Source organism: Periplaneta americana, chromosome 4 (genome assembly GCF_040183065.1).
Source record: "Periplaneta americana isolate PAMFEO1 chromosome 4, P.americana_PAMFEO1_priV1, whole genome shotgun sequence".
Taxonomy (NCBI): Eukaryota; Metazoa; Arthropoda; class Insecta; order Blattodea; family Blattidae; genus Periplaneta; species Periplaneta americana.
Genome location: NC_091120.1, coordinates 30,874,578 through 30,892,578, shown reverse-complemented (window position 1 = coordinate 30,892,578; position 18,001 = coordinate 30,874,578). Strand labels below are relative to the sequence as shown.

The following is an 18,001-nucleotide window of genomic DNA, read 5'->3' as shown; positions in this document are numbered from 1 at the left end:
TTTTTGCTCTACTGTGTATAGAGTCAGTATACCAAATTTCAATCCTTAAAGCTTCAATGGTTTATGAGTTATGAAAAGATATGTACTTAAGGGAAGACTCCACTGAAAATCATGAAAATTTTTCCAAATTTTTTTTAGCTATTTCACTTATTCATAATTTATATTTTCATATCCCAAATGGATTCAGCTCAATTCTGATTACAAATACTCGTATGTTTACACTTTTTAAATTAAGGCTGGAAGGGGGCGTGGAATTTAAAGTGCTGTCAAAATTGTTTTTCAATCGAAGAATTCTTTTTTTAAAATTTCTGATTACAAATCTTAAGAAAAATATTAATAAAATAAACTAGCAGCATTTCTCACAAAATAAATACATAGAAACATGGAGCTACCTCATAAATACTTGCAGTAAAAATTTCATCCAGATTGATTAATATTTGGCATAAGACAGTTGGTGTTGAATCAACAAAAATGAACACAGAAAAATAGATTTGAAAATAAAATGAATATGTAAATTAATATTCTCCTCCGCTACATTCATCTAGTAACTTCAGGGAGCCAACAAAAAGTTACTAGATTTGTAATCAGAAATTTTAAAAAAGAATTCTTCGATGAGAAACAATTTTGACAGCTCTTTAAATTCCACGCCCCCTTCCAGGCTTAATTTAAAAAGTGTAAACATACGAGTGTTTGTAATCAGAATTGAGCTGAATCCATTTGGGGTATGAAAATATAAATTCTGAATAAGTGTGATAGCTAAAGAAAATTTGGAAAAATTTTCATAATTTTCAGTGGAGTCTTCCCTTAAAAAGAAAACAATTTTCACAAAATTTCATTTAAAGTAAATTGTATTAAAACTTTTAATTTGCATAATGGCTGTTTAATGTAAATATTCTTCCTAAAATGAAAAGTGAATATAGGGTTGTTACTTACTTTTGGTTTGATAGAGCGCGAACCGGTTCCTCCTTCAATTGACTGATCCAGTTAATCGAGAGCGACTAGTGCAACACTTCCTTGAGCTTAACTTCCCTTTACCATTGTACGATGGTCATTCAATGCAATGCAGTGGATGGAGCACCCACACTTCCATCAATGTCACCTTCCTACCTGTGCCACTTGTGTTCCTCGATCTGCCGCGCACAATCACATGAGAAGGCGGACTGTTTCGCTAAACAGATTCTAATGGTTTAACAATTACCAACCAGTGTCATCAGAATTTGCGGACAAGGCAACTGTTGACATCATTATTTGTTGTTTTAGATATTTATTACAGCCATTTTTACCGGCACCGTAACTAACCTTCCCAGGACATTCACTCGCTAATTACATACACAGGAACAGTTGAACCTTGAGTGTGTTTGTACTTTGTATTTCCCTTCCTCTGTGTGTTGAAATATTTAGAAAGAACATTTGTGTGCTATTGTGATCTGAGTTTCATTTCTATCCCACCATTGAAGTCTCCTCGTAATCCATCACTCACAAGTATAGGTAAAGGACACTGGAGTATATTTAGTTGGCCCTCCCTGTAATAAGACGTTTACGTATGAAGGTATTTTATTTTAATCCAGTAATTTTCTGTAACTTACGAATATTTTTAAATACCTAATATAATCAGAGTAAAATTATCGTAACTAATCCCGTTGTTGATATTACGCTCTAAAACTAAATCTGACGCGTGATCGTCGTGTTATTGTATTAACTACCTTATTCAGAAGAAGCATGGAAGTTCGAGGAGAAGCACTTTATTTTTATTTATACACTGAGAAGAACGTCGTCCCCGTTGTGTTGGCAGAACTAATTATGAACACGCTGAGTTCACTCTCGTTCAAACTCACTTCGATGACACACAACTCGCACTGTATCTTCCAAGCATGCATACGTGATTACTGCTACATAGTTCGTCTTGTAACCACGGGAGTTTTTCTTCATAGGTTTCGAAGCCGATGCGACCTTTGAAGATATGTAGTTGTGTTGGCGGCGGCAACTTCCTTTATCACATTAGCCCCCATCACTGTTCGCTTCTCAGGACGGACAACGCCGGACTGCACTGACAGCCATGTGTCCAACTGCACTGTAAAAGCCAGCGCTCATTACATGAACGGGTCTTAGAGAAAGAACATTAGCGTTCACTCTCGGTCTGTCGGGTTGGAAGGAAGGGAAGGTAAAAAGTGAAGTTTGTGTCGTGGTGGGGGAAGACGTGGCGACTGTCTCAGCGTGTAGAACTGAATGAGCGCTGTGTGGGGATCTCCCAACACGAAGACATCCTCGTGCTGTTGCTATGACACACTGCAGTTTGAATCTCAGTAGCATAATTGACTGCACAAACTAACTTAATTTCCTTCAATATTCCTCGATATAATATAACTTAGCTTCACTAGTAACCATATTACGATTATATGTTACAAGAATTCTGACAATCTTTTAAAATACTAATTTAACGTTCTCCTTATTTTATCACTAGAGCCCGGATTTCCATGCACTATCAAATCTTAAAACATGCATGCTTTCATGCTCTATCAAAATTGAGTTCTACATTGTTACATTTTTATTTTATTTTGAAATAACAGACAACTAATTTCTCAACATTTTTTTTCAATTAAGCTCATTTGTTTATCTAAAGCACATTCTTGAACACTGAAAATGATCTTTCTATGTCACAAGAAGTGACTGACCAGGTGCATACTTATTCAAAGAAATTTGGGACAAAGTGGGATCGAATTCTAAAGGCCCATTCACAATGAAAATTAAACATAACCGTAACATAAACACAGAAGTTTGCGCCCAGGCTACCAAATGGGATCATTCACAATGATTCACATAAGCATTGGCATAAACATTATCGTAAGACGTTAACATGAAAGTTTGCAAACACCAAACTTTCATGCTTATGCTTACGTGATTTGCAAACAACACAATCGTGAAGCGCTGAAGTATACGACAGAATATGAGGAAATGGCATCGTTGTTATGTTTCCATCGTTACCAAGTATGTTTGCTGTTATGTTTATGTTCCCATCGTGAATGATGGTATGACTTCTTGATTTTACTGTAACGTTAAGTTAACGCTTACGTTATGTTTAATTTTCATTGTGAATGAGCCTTAAGTCTTTTGCATTTGCGCACTGTCATGACCTCATAGGGAATCGCACTCGCGATCTTGTGACTTTGCAGCGTTGCGCCTTAACTGCGACACTGTCGTGCGCCCCAAAATACGCCAGTACTTAGGCTACGTCTTTATTACAACAATCACAATAAATTACATCATCGTCCGTCTTTAGAAATTCCTTTCCCTCAATCAATTTCGTCGCGAGATTTCTTCTTGTAGTTCTAACAGGAGCTACAGCAACATTTCGCAATTCGACACAATAGTAATATGCGTTACAAGAGCGGTATGTTGATGTTTTCATGTTCGAGGAAAAGATTGAAAAAGCGAAACGTAGTTGAGCTTTTTTAATTTCCGAGAACATGAAAACAAACATACCGCTCGTGTATCGTACATTATTTTGTGCGAAGATCGTTTATTACATACCTGAAAGAGGAATTTCTAATTAGTTGCAATGAAATCTCCATCTTGGTTTCTGTTCAATGACGGCAACTTTTAAAAACAAAAAGAGCTATCTTCAACATTGTTGCTATGAAATGTTTTCTGTGTTTACTATATTCCAGCAGGCCGTGATATACATCTGTCTCCCCCCCCCCCCAGTCTGTAAATGCGAACTTAAAACAAACGGTAAGGTTATGTAATGATTTATTTTTCATTTTAATATTTTAACAATATTATTTATATAACATATTGCAGTAATAACATCGGCAAGTTTGTTGATTTTTTCACGGCTTCCTTAATGTTACTTGCATCACGAATGCAGTAACTTTAGTGGAGTTGTAGAGTTTACTTAATTTTTGCAAATATTTAAAAACAGTAATTAACAGTGCAATTTAGGTGAAATTGCAGTGGTAAGTTTCCAATTTATAATTATTACTATGTTAAACGTCTCTAAAAATAATATGTTAAAAGCCTAAAGCAGTAAAATGAATATGGCGCTTAAGCGGTAAGAAGAGGGAAATTGTTATGTGTGTTACGTTGGGAATACTGAATGTGGTATTTCACACTTACCGCTTATTGGTTTTGTGCGGAAAGCAATCAAATACGTACGATTTCGCACAAAAGTATCCTACGAGTAAATTGCAGTTTGCCAACATTGTATTTTCAATAATTGTGCCTTTAAAATGATTCATGTTTATTTCATCATCCTTAATTAAAACTTTTCTATAATTTATTTTTTTTTATTTTAGTAGGTTATTTTACGACGCTTTATCAACATCTTAGGTTATTTAGCGTCTGAATGAGATGAAGGTGATAATGCCGTTGAAATGAGTCCGGGGTCCAGCACCGAAAGTTACCCAGCATTTGCTCATATTGGGTTGAGGAAAAACCCCGGGAAAAACCTCAACCAGGTAACTTGCCCCGACCGGGAATCGAATCCGGGCCACCTGGTTTCGCGGCCAGACGCGCTAGCCGTTACTCCACAGGTGTGGACTCTATCATTTATCATTTATCTTGTTATATTATTTAGGTTATATTATAGCTTCTGCTGTATGAGATTGTGAATAGGCTAGTTACGTATCAGAGATTGTTTAATGTATATTTATAATTGAAGTGGAATGCAACTGTTTTAATAAAAATGAAACTGAATCAACAAAGCCTTCTTGACTAATAATCGTCCATAGAATTCAATGAAAGTTGTGTAGTTAGCACAACTGTAACAAGAGAACACTGATCATAACACACTACTGCCATCTAGCGGAATATTTGTAATGATGAGATGGTACAATAATACATTTTCAAGACAGTTTAGTATTTTAGTAAATCAATATTTTATTGTATTAGAGTACTTTATTTCTTGTAATCTTTATATACATTCTTGAAATCGTGTAATAGTGAATTAAATCCCATTCGAGTTTTGATTTTCTCTAGATAAATCAAAACCTATAGTGAGATTACTGTAGATAAAATCTAAAAATGTATTATTTCTCTAATTGTTTCATTTCTGACTCTATTCGATTTTGAAAACCTTGCCGAAAGTTTCAAGAAATCCATTTCCGTAGACAATTTTGACTGGATAGTTTTTTCAAGTTCCAGGTCTCAGAACCGTATATCATTCTCCTGCATACTATATGTATATATATATATATATTTGTTGTTTATCCCAAATAACACCATTTAGCATAGCCGTAGCTGATTTACATATATTTAATCTTTCCTTAATGTCACTATCTGATCGTTTTTGATTGTTGATTGCAACTCCCAAATATTTATATTCGTTGCAACATTTTATTATAGTATATTTACTTTTTCCAGTTTTAAATCTTGGTTACAATCGTCAAATGGCATGTAAAATGTTTCCTCTAAATTTATTTTTAAAACCCGTCTACCATATTATAATTATAGGTTATTAGCAATTGATCGTCAGGAAATAAGATAGACTATAAAGTTTCCTCTCCTATCGGGAGATTTCAAATACCGTTATTTAGGAGATATGCATACATTTTATATGACAAAATAATTCGCATGGGTGTTTGGTACAAATTCATACAGTGTGCGCGTGGTAAATAATTACAACTAATGCAAGACCAATAATAATAATAATAATAATAAGAAGAAGAAGAAGAAGAAGAAGAAGAAACGCAACTAATTTTTAAATTTGTAGCTATTTGGTCCAGAAATAAAAAAAAGAACTTCTAATAAGAACATACAATATGAACTGTGGACAATTGTAAGCCGTATAATTATGATATGTGACATTGGTTTTTGTATTTATGATTTCATTACTATGTGAAAATATACGCGATCGAGTGGAAAGTGAAACAAGATTTTGATCACATAAGACGTAGACAATGTGTAATGCCAATAACGAATGATTATGTAAGTTCGAGGAAATCTTGAACCACAAGGTTTCGAGTGTGAACTGCAATTGTGAGCAAATTATATTAATGTTATAAATATTTAATTTTTTTTATGTATGTATTACATTCGTAAATGTATTACAAGTGTCCAAGAAAATATGTTCTTTGATCCATAGTGTGTAGATTACGTGGGACTATTTTAAATTTTTTACGTACCTACTTTCAACATTCGTGCATGGTTCGAGACTGAAGCTACTCTGTTCCATCTAGCTTTACAAACGGACGAGGTATGGTGAACAACAAAACCTTGCGTCAATTTCGTAATCAGGATTCAGTCCGCAACCCCAGACAGCAAGGTCGCCCATGTAGCGTGATGTGTCAGGATGGAATCAAATCTGAGTGCCCGCAGTCTGCTAGTCCATTCAAGGTTCCGATCTTTGCCTGGGGACGCTAGGGACTGAGAAAATCAGGTCAGAATGGCAGTACATTCCGGATATCGCCATCTATCATCGTTTGGGTATAGAACTCGAGGTGATTCTTGGTAGGTTAGGTAATTATCCTGACCTGAACTGTTCGGGATGGGCCCTCCGAGAGCTCTGTTCATTTAGATGCTGAAGCGATAAGTTATGGTTGGTATATACGTAGTTTGAAGTAGTGTCAGAAATCATTTAGTTCAAACACGATAGATACTTACGTATTCTTGACTCATGACTCATCTCTGTCTTGTACTTGAGTAGTATAACGTGTTTCTGGCGGAAGTTCCATTATTCTAAGCACTTTTATTTTGTTGAAGTAGATGTTTTTATATTCCAGAGTACAATTCCATTCCCGCCTATTTGAACGTTCTCGTTAGTTTTCCTCTTATGTCTGCAGCCATTTGCTCGGACTATGCACACTGGAGCTTCATTATCGTCGTTAATTCGCTCCATGAAGCTCTAGGCCAGGCATGTCAATTGATGCCCACAGGAGCAAGCGCGCGCTTTAGAGCCCAGGAGAGCCTGAGCGCTTTACAGCGGAAAAGAAAGAGACAGACGAAAGAGGTGGTATATGCAGCTTGGTCGAGCTATATTCAGGGATGGCCAGCACTGATTCAATAGATAAAGGGAAGAGAACTTGTTAAAACTGTATCCATGGTAATTTTTAGATTTGCCTGAGAAGTAATTATAAGTGCATTATAAGAATGTAAGTTTTAATTTTAATGCTCATTTTTCGCAAGTTTGATTTTTTTTATTCAAAAGAAATATTTTCTCAACTTTTCGTATAGAAAAGTGAAATTTTCAGGTATAGGCCTATGTATTTAGTAGCCTTACAGAATGTTTTCGCAAATCTAATATACGTATTACTGAAGATAGTGTATTGAAATTTTTGAAAATATTCGCATGGAAATTGTTTGTAAGGAAATGAATTAACAAAGGAACTACTGTTACATCATAAGCAAAAGATATGTGCCCATGTGTTGTAAAGATGTCAGCTCTATAGCTTCAGCAGATTTCGAGAAAATAATTTAATATTCTGATGATAGGAAGCTGCTTACAAATATCACCCTAAAAGCATAATGCGATAAGAGTTTTGTTATGTAATATTAGTTACACTTAAAATAGATACAGTACCTAGGTAACTTTGCTTTGTACTGTAATGTTGTTTTGATTAGTTTATTGATTACTTTTGTAAGGCTAAAGATACCATCAATATAAATTCCAACTTATCATGTCATACTCAATCTCTTTCTTTGGAATATCACTTTCCTTATGAATGATGTGTTTCATCCATTTAGCACAGTATAGTTGTACTACTATGGAATTTAAGTGAATATTTCTTCTTAACTCTCTATTATGTTATTAAGATTTAAAACACAAGTGCAATATTAAGAAATCAGTGTTAGTACGTTTGTTTTACAGACAATATAGATAATATTAAACAGAAAGAAGCCATATAAAAATAACGACATAAAATTTCACGTTCCGTTTGAAGTTTGTGCACCACCGTTTTCTTAATCCAACAGGTTGCTATACACAACCCTTCCTCTTTCCATACTTAGTGCTTGCTGCCCGCGCACGACGTCAAGGTCAGAAAAATGCGCTTGCTTTGACATCACTGTTCTAGGGAAATCATCTACACCCAGTTTATAGCTACATTTCGAAAAATAAAACCTTGTCTTATATAAACATCTTTATTTCAGGTCATAACTTTGAATATAATAATAATAATAATAATGATAATAATAATAATTGACTGACTCACAACATTACGAAACACTCGGGCGTGTGGCTAGGTGTTCGAGATTGTGGGAATGTTAGTAACCTAGGAGAAATGTACCGGTACGTGATAGGTAAAACGACTATTTTTTTAGAATTTTAACGCTAATGGAACTTCCTGGTATTAAATAGTAAATGACGATTAGTATAGACGGCAGTAATCGAAGAGGACGATAATGGATGCTCCATTACACCATATTATAGCTGTATTCCAAAATTCGTCATTTTTGTCATATAATTGTTGTGAAAGAGCTTCAGTAGTTTAGTCAACTGTCCGAAGACAGGTTGAACCTCATAAGTGACGCCAATAAGGAATTACTCATGAGGCAACTAAGCTGGGAGATAGTTGGGTATGGTGACCAGTTCCTTTCCCCCTACATTGCAGACATCGCTGATTCATACACATTTCACTAATCAGACTTCAGATGTATACAAACAGTTCTTCCTCTGACACGTATCATCAAGTGAGATGCACTGCCTAATAATAGATGTACATATCAGCCAGAATCTCAGTCAGAGGTATAGCTCCAGTTAGTACATTGAAAATAATAAGTTTCTTTTGTGTTTAGTGCTTATGTTATTCCGTTTTAACCCTCGCAGAGGTGTTTGGTAGACTTCATAATTCGCAGACTTTTTGTACTCCTAAATCGTGATTTGTTAAAATGAACAAATGGCAGCGTTCTATCTGATACAGGCTATCGAGAAAGTTGACTTCGAAGTTGGAGTAGTATTCAAGTGGTTCTTGGTACGAAACTCGGCCACAGCATCGTATAATCTTGAATGAGGTTATTTGTCCCTCCGAGACAGTACCTCTCAAGAGGCAATGACTTGTTTCTTAGCCATCTCGATTTGCAATTCATATTCATTCTCCAAATGCTGACAGGTCAGTTGTGTCCTTAAGAAAGTCAGAAAGCTGCAACATACTGATTCCGTAGGCCTACCCTTTGGAATTAGATTATTTAAAGTTGATGGAATTTGTGATAGCGAGATGAGGTCGAGAATTCGCCATGGATTACTTGACATTCGCCTTACGGTTGGAAAAAAATCTCGAAAAAAAAACCATGTAATCAACCCAAGCGGGAATCGAACCCTCTAGGTCTTACATGTCCCTCTTCAAACTACGGTGTACAGTTAACTGTTCCACTTATAATTCTTCTTGTATTTCATGCATATGATTCGTTCATTTAATTATTTTTTTCTGTTTATCGCCGACCTTAAATATATTTAGTTGTCACCATTTGTTTTTCGTTGTGTACTGTTTTATTCCAGCAGCATATCTCAAGAACAGCATTTCAGAATTTTGGATTTTCAGCTTTTCTCATTGATCATATTCCACAGCCGTGACTGCCATACGAGTGTTATACCCTAGAGCGCAACATGATGGATTTCAGGCACTTTACAGTTTTCGCCGCAAGAAATCATATCACCGAGTTATCTCACAGATAGCGGAATTCTCAATTGAAAACCTCCCCGGAAAAAGGATGTAACATAACATTAATGAAATTTTGTAACTTAGGTGGAAAAAGTGATTTTGCAGCATTCATTTATAACAATAAATTGCATTCAATAGCTGAATAAACTTGTATCATTGATTAGTCAAATGATTCTGCTAGTAAATATAGGCCTAATGAAGTATGCCCCTGAAATTATTTTCCTTTCTCCTGGAACGTGTATTATGATTCTGTTGGTTGCAAATTTGTTTCGGGGAGGTCTTCAGTTATTAAAGCACACAATTTGAACACGCGTAGCACTGCGAGCAAGGCCCGTAACATACTTGAAAAGTTTTCGCTAGCGAGAAATGTGTTGCGAGAAAGAGGCGAAGAGCCTCCTCCACACACTTGGCGAGTTCTGGCTATCACAGATCACACCTCGCTATGATCATCTATGCACTGCCTTCATGCAGGAAGCATTTTTCTGATTATAGTAATCACTCGTTGGGGAAATATTATAGGTTATGTATTTACGTATAGTCTATTGTCATACTTAAATATATAACCTTAAGTATATTGTCGTACTTTACAAATTACGTTCGAACGCTGTGTTGAATCTGAGTATTCAGATGATGAGGAAATGGAGTTACATGAAAAAAAAAGTAGGCCTAAAATTAAAGCTAGAAATATCTGAAAATAACATTGTATCTTACGAAAATAAGGGCGAGTTTTGGACACTGGTTTCGATTTGAATGATGATACGTTTAGGCGTTATTTCAGGTTGAATGGACCACAGTTTTTTGCTATTAATGATATGATAGAGGATTCTGTGCTATGTTCTGATTAAAATTATGTAAACTGTTAAGACATATAGATACTGTAGACTACATTATTTCAAATGTTTAATTAATACTATTAAATCTCATCAAAATAAAATATAGCCCTATTTATTTTCAGATAATCTGATATTTGTTTCCAGATTTCTTCTTTAATTTTCGTGTTTTTTGTAGTTTTCATCCCGTGTATCATATAAATAGGCCTACGGGAGACATCGTACAAGTTCGATAAGTTTCTGACTGCAATTATCAGCCATCTTTCCTCATTTTCAAATAAAAACAATACAATTCATCGCCACCTGTTATATCTTTTTCTACATTTAATCGTCATAAAGAGTATAAATGTCAAACATCTTTGATAAATGTGTCAAGAAAATTCGCTGAGCTACCGATTCCAGCGAGAAACTGACGCGAGGTTTTTGCCTCGAACGTGAATCTCTTCCAGTGTGTGAACGTCCGTTTGAATCCTTGTTATCAATCTTTGAATTTTCTCGCAACACATTTCTCGCTAGCGAAAACTCTTCAAGTGAGTTACGGGCCTTATCAGTTAGTACATCTCACTTGACGATACCAATTTTTTAATTTTCTCGCTGGCGAAAACTCTTCAAGTGAGTTACGGGCCTTATCAATTAGTACATCTCACTTGACGATACCAATTTTTTAATTTTCTCGCAACACATTTCTCGCTGGCGAAAACTCTTCAAGTGAGTTACGGGTCTTATCAGTTAGTACATCTCACTTGACGATACCAATTTTTTAATTTTCTCGCAACACATTTCTCGCTGGCGAAAACTCTGCAAGTGAGTTACTGGCCTTATCAGTTAGTACATCTCACTTGACGATACCAATTTTTTAATTTTCTCGCAACACATTTCTCGCTGGCGAAAACTCTGCAAGTGTGTTACGGGCCTAACAGCCGTACGATCCTCTCTGTAACACTGCTCGAAGTGAATTGAATGACGCAACATTTACTGCAAAGACGGCGTCGCTATGCCGATTTATTGGCGTTCTATATGAAAACGGAAGTTACTTTATGAATAGCCCTCGTATTTAAATGGTCCGGCTAGTTTTGTCGGCATTTCTGAATGATTGTTACTCATTCCATTTATAATTCCTTGTATCTTCATTTCGGACGTAGTCCAATACTGTATACCGCCCACCGCTGTGGAGTAACGGTTAGCCTGCCTGACCGTGGAACGAGCGGGCCCGGGTTCAAATCCTGGTTGGGACAATTTACCTGGTTCAGGTTTTTCCGGGGTTTTCCCTCAATCTATTAAGAGCAAATGTTGGGTAACTTTCGGCGCTGGACCCTGGATCATCTCGCTAGGATTATCACCTTCATCTCACTCAGACGCTAGATAACCAGAGCAGTTGATAAAGCGTCGTAAAATAAATAACCAACTAAAAATACTGTAAGTATACTCTGTCAGCGGCCTAAATAGTCGCATCCTAGTTTTTTTTTGTGAGGATCCATGTTTCGGGTACGGTAGCCATTATTTGTAGAATTTTAAAACTGGTTCAGATCTAATTTTATTTTAAAATGTAGCTTTTGTTTTATTGCACTAGTTTCTGAAAATTGTAAATTTTATTTTTGACGTGAAGAAAGAGGTGAATATTACACACTAACTCGCGTAATCCCTAAATTTATTATTTTATGTTCTCATTTGACCAGTTTATGAATACCGGTTGGAGTCCGTTAGATCAACTAACCAACATCGCACAACTGGTATAGGACCGTTCGGCTTTCAGTTTGTCTAATATTGCTGTGTATTGCCCATTTCTTCAAGCTCTACGATGTTTGTTTATGGGTTGATAAACTGATAAATTAAACACAAGTAGGGATAAATTTGAAAATTATCTGATTTCTGTCGTATAATTTCAAATTTATGTTATTAAATATCGAGAAAATATATGTTACCGTTTCGGAAACGTGAACCTTGAGTTGAGGTTTCATATTAGTTATGTCCTTCAATGTGGTTTTTGTGTGTTGTGCATTGAATTAAATCGACTTGTTTTATTACTTACCGTACATTTTTCTATTAATAATCTATTTTAATTACTGATTTTGTTCTTGTTATAGATTTTCCTTGCTGTTATTTTCAAATAAAATACGAAATAGGAAATTTCAACAAAGGTATTTCCGTACCGTGTTACAATCATCGATTTTTTAATGTCACAGTTTCTAGTTGCCTTGTAGAGTGTATATTGCAACCACTACAAGTATCATTGAGCGTGAAATGGGGTTTATGATGTGAAACACATTCGAAAGTTCTGTATGAATAGAACCGATCAGTAGAATACGAATGTAATATCAGTTTCAATATGGTCGCCCCTAGTCAAGAAATTTCCAGTCATCACTTGATGGGTAAAATGTCGACCCACTCTCCAGTGATATTGTTTGTACAGTTACTCTGCCAGTTGGGTTGTAATTCAATACAAAACGGCGTCTACAATAGACGTGAAGTCGGTAGGGTAGGTGGTGTGGTAATTGGCCATCTTTCTGATGTTTTGTGTTATTGCTATATCAGTGACAGGAAGCCTATCCCCTGTCGATTTTCAGATCTGTGCTATAAGAACTATAGAGATGTAGACACAAATGAGCAATGAAAAAAAATTCCTAGCAAACGAAGTTATATCACTGCAATGTACTGTTTTCATATTGTAGGTATGATACGTGTTCAGGCTGTTTCTGAACATTATTGCATTGTTTTCTTCAGTTTCTAAAGACATTGTGAGATTGTGTGAGAGTTGACCTTGACAGACCTATTTGTTATATCCGATGATAGTAGAGCTAATTGTCAGCGGAACTCATAAATATCTGGGAATAATTTTTAATCATTATTATAGATTTTTAGTGGTTATTTCGATCAGTATACTTCTTAATTTAATAATGTATATAACTTTATTTAAACACGATTCACCTCTTAATATGTGCGTGTTCAGAGTTTAGTTTAACAAGGTTTTCAGTTTGTGGTCTATTTTACTTTTGTCATTTAAATTTCTTTGTTTTACACTCCTTTAATTAAAAGACACAAATAGTCATACTACAATTGCTGACATGTCCTATAAAACACCTATTGACCACCGGCGTAGCTCAGTCGGCTGAGCTCTTGCCTGGTGATCTGCAGTTGCGCTCGGGCGTGGGTTCGATTACCGCTTGGGTCGATTATCTCGTTAGATTTTTTCAAGGTTTTCCTCAACCGTAAGGCAAATGTCAGGTAATCTATAGAGTATCCTCGGCCTCATCTCGCCAAATACCTTTTCGGTAATACCAATACCATCGACGCAAAATAACCTAGCAGTTGATACAACGTCGTTAAGTAACCAATTAAAAACACCTACTGCTGCTATTGCTACAGAGAGAAGGCCTCATGGCCTTAACTCTGCCAGGCAAAATAAACCTACTACTACTACCGACCTGGAACACGCGTATCAGACATGTTTGCGTCCATGAATCGATGACTCAGACATGCCGCGTCATAGTGCGCTGAAGGCCAGAGCAGATAGGCCTACGTTTGATAAGCCCATGATTCTCTTGTGAAGTGCAAGTGTATGTTCATTAAATTGTATGGTAGTTCGGCAGCGTATTTCATTGATATGCGACCTTTACACTGAAACATAGAATTTTTATGTATGAACTTAGAAATCAGTGTAAGAAGAGAATTTGCAACCATTATGGAAGTATAATTTTTGCGTGTAAATAACAATTTCATCAAAGGATGCTGGAAATGCATCATTTTTAACGACTCATATAACACAGGAGCTATAAGAGTAGAAATACGTGGGAGGTTACTGATCGATAATGACGCAGCCAACGCCTGCCATGCAAGCATGTCTGATTCCCATGTTCCTAGACGGTCTATAGTCTATCTATACCTTCAGTTTATTATTGGGTAGGTTGCCAGTGCTATCGGCAACCATGCCACATAATTAAGGTTGCAGTTTGTTAGGAAAATTAACAATAAAATTTAGATAAATAGTAGGTAGGTTTACACTATACGATATCTTAATTATTGTAGGTATTTTAAATCTTAGTTTCATGTCCTACATTTAGGTAGAACTAACCTGAAGATTTTTTAAAAGCTTTCTTTTTTTAGGAATATATAATGATACAGATTTTCCCTCGACCTTGATTGGACTACCGTTTGTAGGATGTATGTGCGAGATAACAGTGTTGCGTTTTCTTTCGGTTCACTTCAGTGCCTCTACGCATCTGGCGGCTGTAATCGTTACAACTCGTACTGGTGCACGAAGGAGACTGAATTCATAACAGGGAACCTTTAAATCATTCATGCTTGTAGAAAGGAAACCACATTTCGTTTACATCTTATTTATTGCCCTCAAAAGTAGGTTTATGAGACATTTTGATATTTTCTTTAACGTGTCTATTACAGCGTGCTCTTTCATTTTTAAGATAGCCGTCTCGTCCGGTGTCAATGGTTCGTGAACAGTTGTTTAATGTGCGTCTGGTATGCAGACACACGCAGTTCTTGAGGGCCGATTTTTGGTCAGGGGAACTGAGGAGAGACACTAGAAAATTCAGCGAGAAAATAACACGGTGTTTTACTGTTACTCATATCACCGTCACCGCCTATTCATTTCCATTATCCTCTTTTTCTTTCTCCATCACTACTACTGTCGGTACCAATATAAATATGATTACTGACTATACCATTAGCAGTATCAACAATACCAGTGCCAATATCAGTCACTGCCAGTAGTCTTATCATTACGAATATTGTTGCTGTCACTACCAATACCTCTATCAGTACTATACTGTCCGTTTCACAATCTTCATTCTTCTCCATATCCACATTTCAAGTGATTCTAGTCGCTTCTCTTCACTTCATGTCCATGTTTATATTCCATACAATGCCACACTCCACACAAAGCACTTCACTAGCTTCTTCCTTAGTTCTTTTTCCAGAGGACCGCAGAAGATGCTCCTTTTTCTATTAAAAGTTTCCTTTGCCATTGCTATTCTCCTTTTGACTTCCTGGCAGCAGCTCATGTTACTGCTTATAGTACATCCCAAGTGTGTGAAGCTGTCCACTTGCTCTGCTGTCTCATTTAGAATTCGCAAGTTACCTTCTTTACTATTCTTCCTGTGTAGGCTAATTCGGAGCTCTCAGAACATCATATTCACTGCGAAAACGACGTTGAATGAAGTTGTACTTTCAAATTCTGTAAAACACAGTACGTATTTAGCTAGTTGTGTTGCAGTAAACAGCATTTTTTTTGTTTACTCGTTTCTAAGTGATAATCTGATTTCTTTTGTCCTTAAAAAGAATGATACAAAACTCTTGTGTTTTAACATATTTGAAACTGAATAACTTTTGTGTCAGTCCTGACTTAATTTTATAATCTTATTTTGTCTTCAGTTGGTATTATTGTCTTTTAATTTGGAGATCATACAGTAAATTGTGAATAATCCCTTTGGATGTTTCTTTAATCAGATATTTATATTTTAATCCTGAAGGTTAAATCAGAGTTTGTCTCGGATCCGGCTTCACTTTGTAAAATAATTCCCTGTTGGAATGTCTAGAAGCAATATTAAGCATGATGAATACACTGGAAGTTTTAAATCTAAAGGTCGCGACGTTTGTTAAACGTAATTGGGTCTTATTCATATTCTACCGCATACCCAGGTGTTAGTGAGCTTTGGAGGTCCTTGTGAATACTGGTTAGCAACATTCCAGGACTGATGTTCAGTGTATTTTATTAAGTACCAAAAGAGAAACTGCTTCACTTTAATTTTGAATTTTCAGAATTAGTCACGCTCCACATCACCGGGATGTCTGTAAGAGGAAATTGGACTTTCATAATTTGCTTGTTTGCGGGGACTTCAAGGTTCAATTCTGAAATACACATTTTAGTAACGTTGTGTTCAATCATTTTCCCATGTTTATACTCTGTTGATCGTAGTGTGGAGTGTAGACGAATGGTTCAACGAGAGACTGGATGATGGACAAGGGCAAGAGATTTCTCTTCATGGCGGTTCAGGAATCTGTTTAGACCCATATATAGAGTAGCCTACCTGCATAAAGGACGATGTTTGGGAGGTAAAATAATTATTTCAGAATTCTAGATAGAAGTTAAATCCAACAAATGATGGAAATAACTTGGCTTATACATCTACTCCATCAGCGCTAAATTTTAATGTTCCAATGTATAATAGGATTGGAATTCTGAGCTAACTTCCATCTCATTTCGAACCCAATACATGAGATTTCTATTCAGTCCCATATCGTACACACTTTCGTAGAATGTTCACGTGATATTTTACATTTCGCTGACATTGTTATCCGTTTCATGTTAGAAATGAGACATACATTATTATATTAACTAATATCGCATTTCAGAATTAATATAATTATTTTTTATTTCTCATTATAAGAAATATAAAAGAGAATATTCCCCCATTTCCAGTGGTGGGTATTTATAACAAAATAACAAATTTATGTTCCACAGACAATTGTTCTACCAAAGAATGTATGTACCAAATATCATGGACGTTGTAGCTACTAATAGTTACGAAGAATGTAACTTTTTGTATAAAATAAAGCAACAAATGAAAGTTACGGGAAATTGCAATTACATTTTAGTGCTGTTTAAAACTCTGTGCACCAGGCGTCACAGCTGGTGAAATTAAATTAATGCTCATTAAAATTTTTGCTATGTATTTTTCTCATATGTGGAACAGTATTTTAAAGGGGGGGGGGATAAATAAATTTATGGGAAATTGCATTCAAAGTCTAGTGTCATTTAAAATTCTGTGAACCAGAGCTTTAAAAATGACGCCACAGCAGCTGACGAGACCACAAATGTTCATTAAATTTTATGTAATGTTGTTTAGTGAAATGTCCGAAGACAGGTCTGAACCTCACAAGTAACAGCAAGAAGGCACCACTTATGAAGTAACTAGGCCAGGAGATAATGGGTAGGGTGACCGTTTCTTTTCCCCTTCATTGCATACATCGCCGACTACCTACATATTACTCTAGTCAGACTTCAGATGCATATAAACAATTATTCTTCTTCTGACACATATCGTCAAGTGAGATGTACTACCTGATTATAGATGTACATAGGCCTATGCCTTCTCTTCTTATGCACTGCGGAGAGATTTGGGATTTAACCCAGTCATATTGGTGCATAATTTAGTGATCAGAAGTTGTGTTAACATGACAAAATTCAATTTTAAGTGAATGAAGTGTCAAACAAATTGCAGCTTCATCAAACAATAAACAGTATACATGGCCGAGGTAAAGTACGAAATCCTTAGCAGGCCTAAACTTCATTGCTGCAAGAACAATTTACTGGACAGAATAGTCTTGGGATGCTTAATGAAGGGAAGGAGGGACATGAAGGAACGTTTGGCAAGGGAAATCTCACAAATTGGAGAACAACAGAAAAATGTATGGGGACATTAGGGATTTAAAAAAAAAATCAGTTTCCATATTAAGTGTATTGATATGTTACATAATGTTGCGTTTACATTCTTGTCACTATATTCTGAGGAAGACAACTCATTGCGAAGCATACCCTAGGACCGCGGGTTCCTTAATACTAATTTC

At 35.9% G+C, this 18,001-nt stretch overlaps 2 protein-coding genes across 4 annotated transcripts in view; one reads left to right on the top strand and one right to left on the bottom strand.

The window, feature by feature from the left end:
* LOC138697653 (mucin-2) overlaps positions 1-2,182 on the bottom strand; it is a 54,849-nt gene extending 52,667 nt beyond the window's left edge. Inside the window, exon 1 of one of the 2 annotated variants that reach the window (XM_069823088.1) lies at positions 1,704-2,182. The gene's annotated coding sequence lies outside the window, so the exon portion shown is untranslated. Of the gene's footprint in view, positions 1-933 lie in introns of both variants that reach the window. The other variant, XM_069823087.1, reaches the window with a different exon arrangement.
* Positions 1-18,001, top strand: part of Naa15-16 (N-alpha-acetyltransferase 15/16) — a 288,951-nt gene that overhangs the window by 90,923 nt on the left and 180,027 nt on the right. The window lies entirely within an intron of this gene.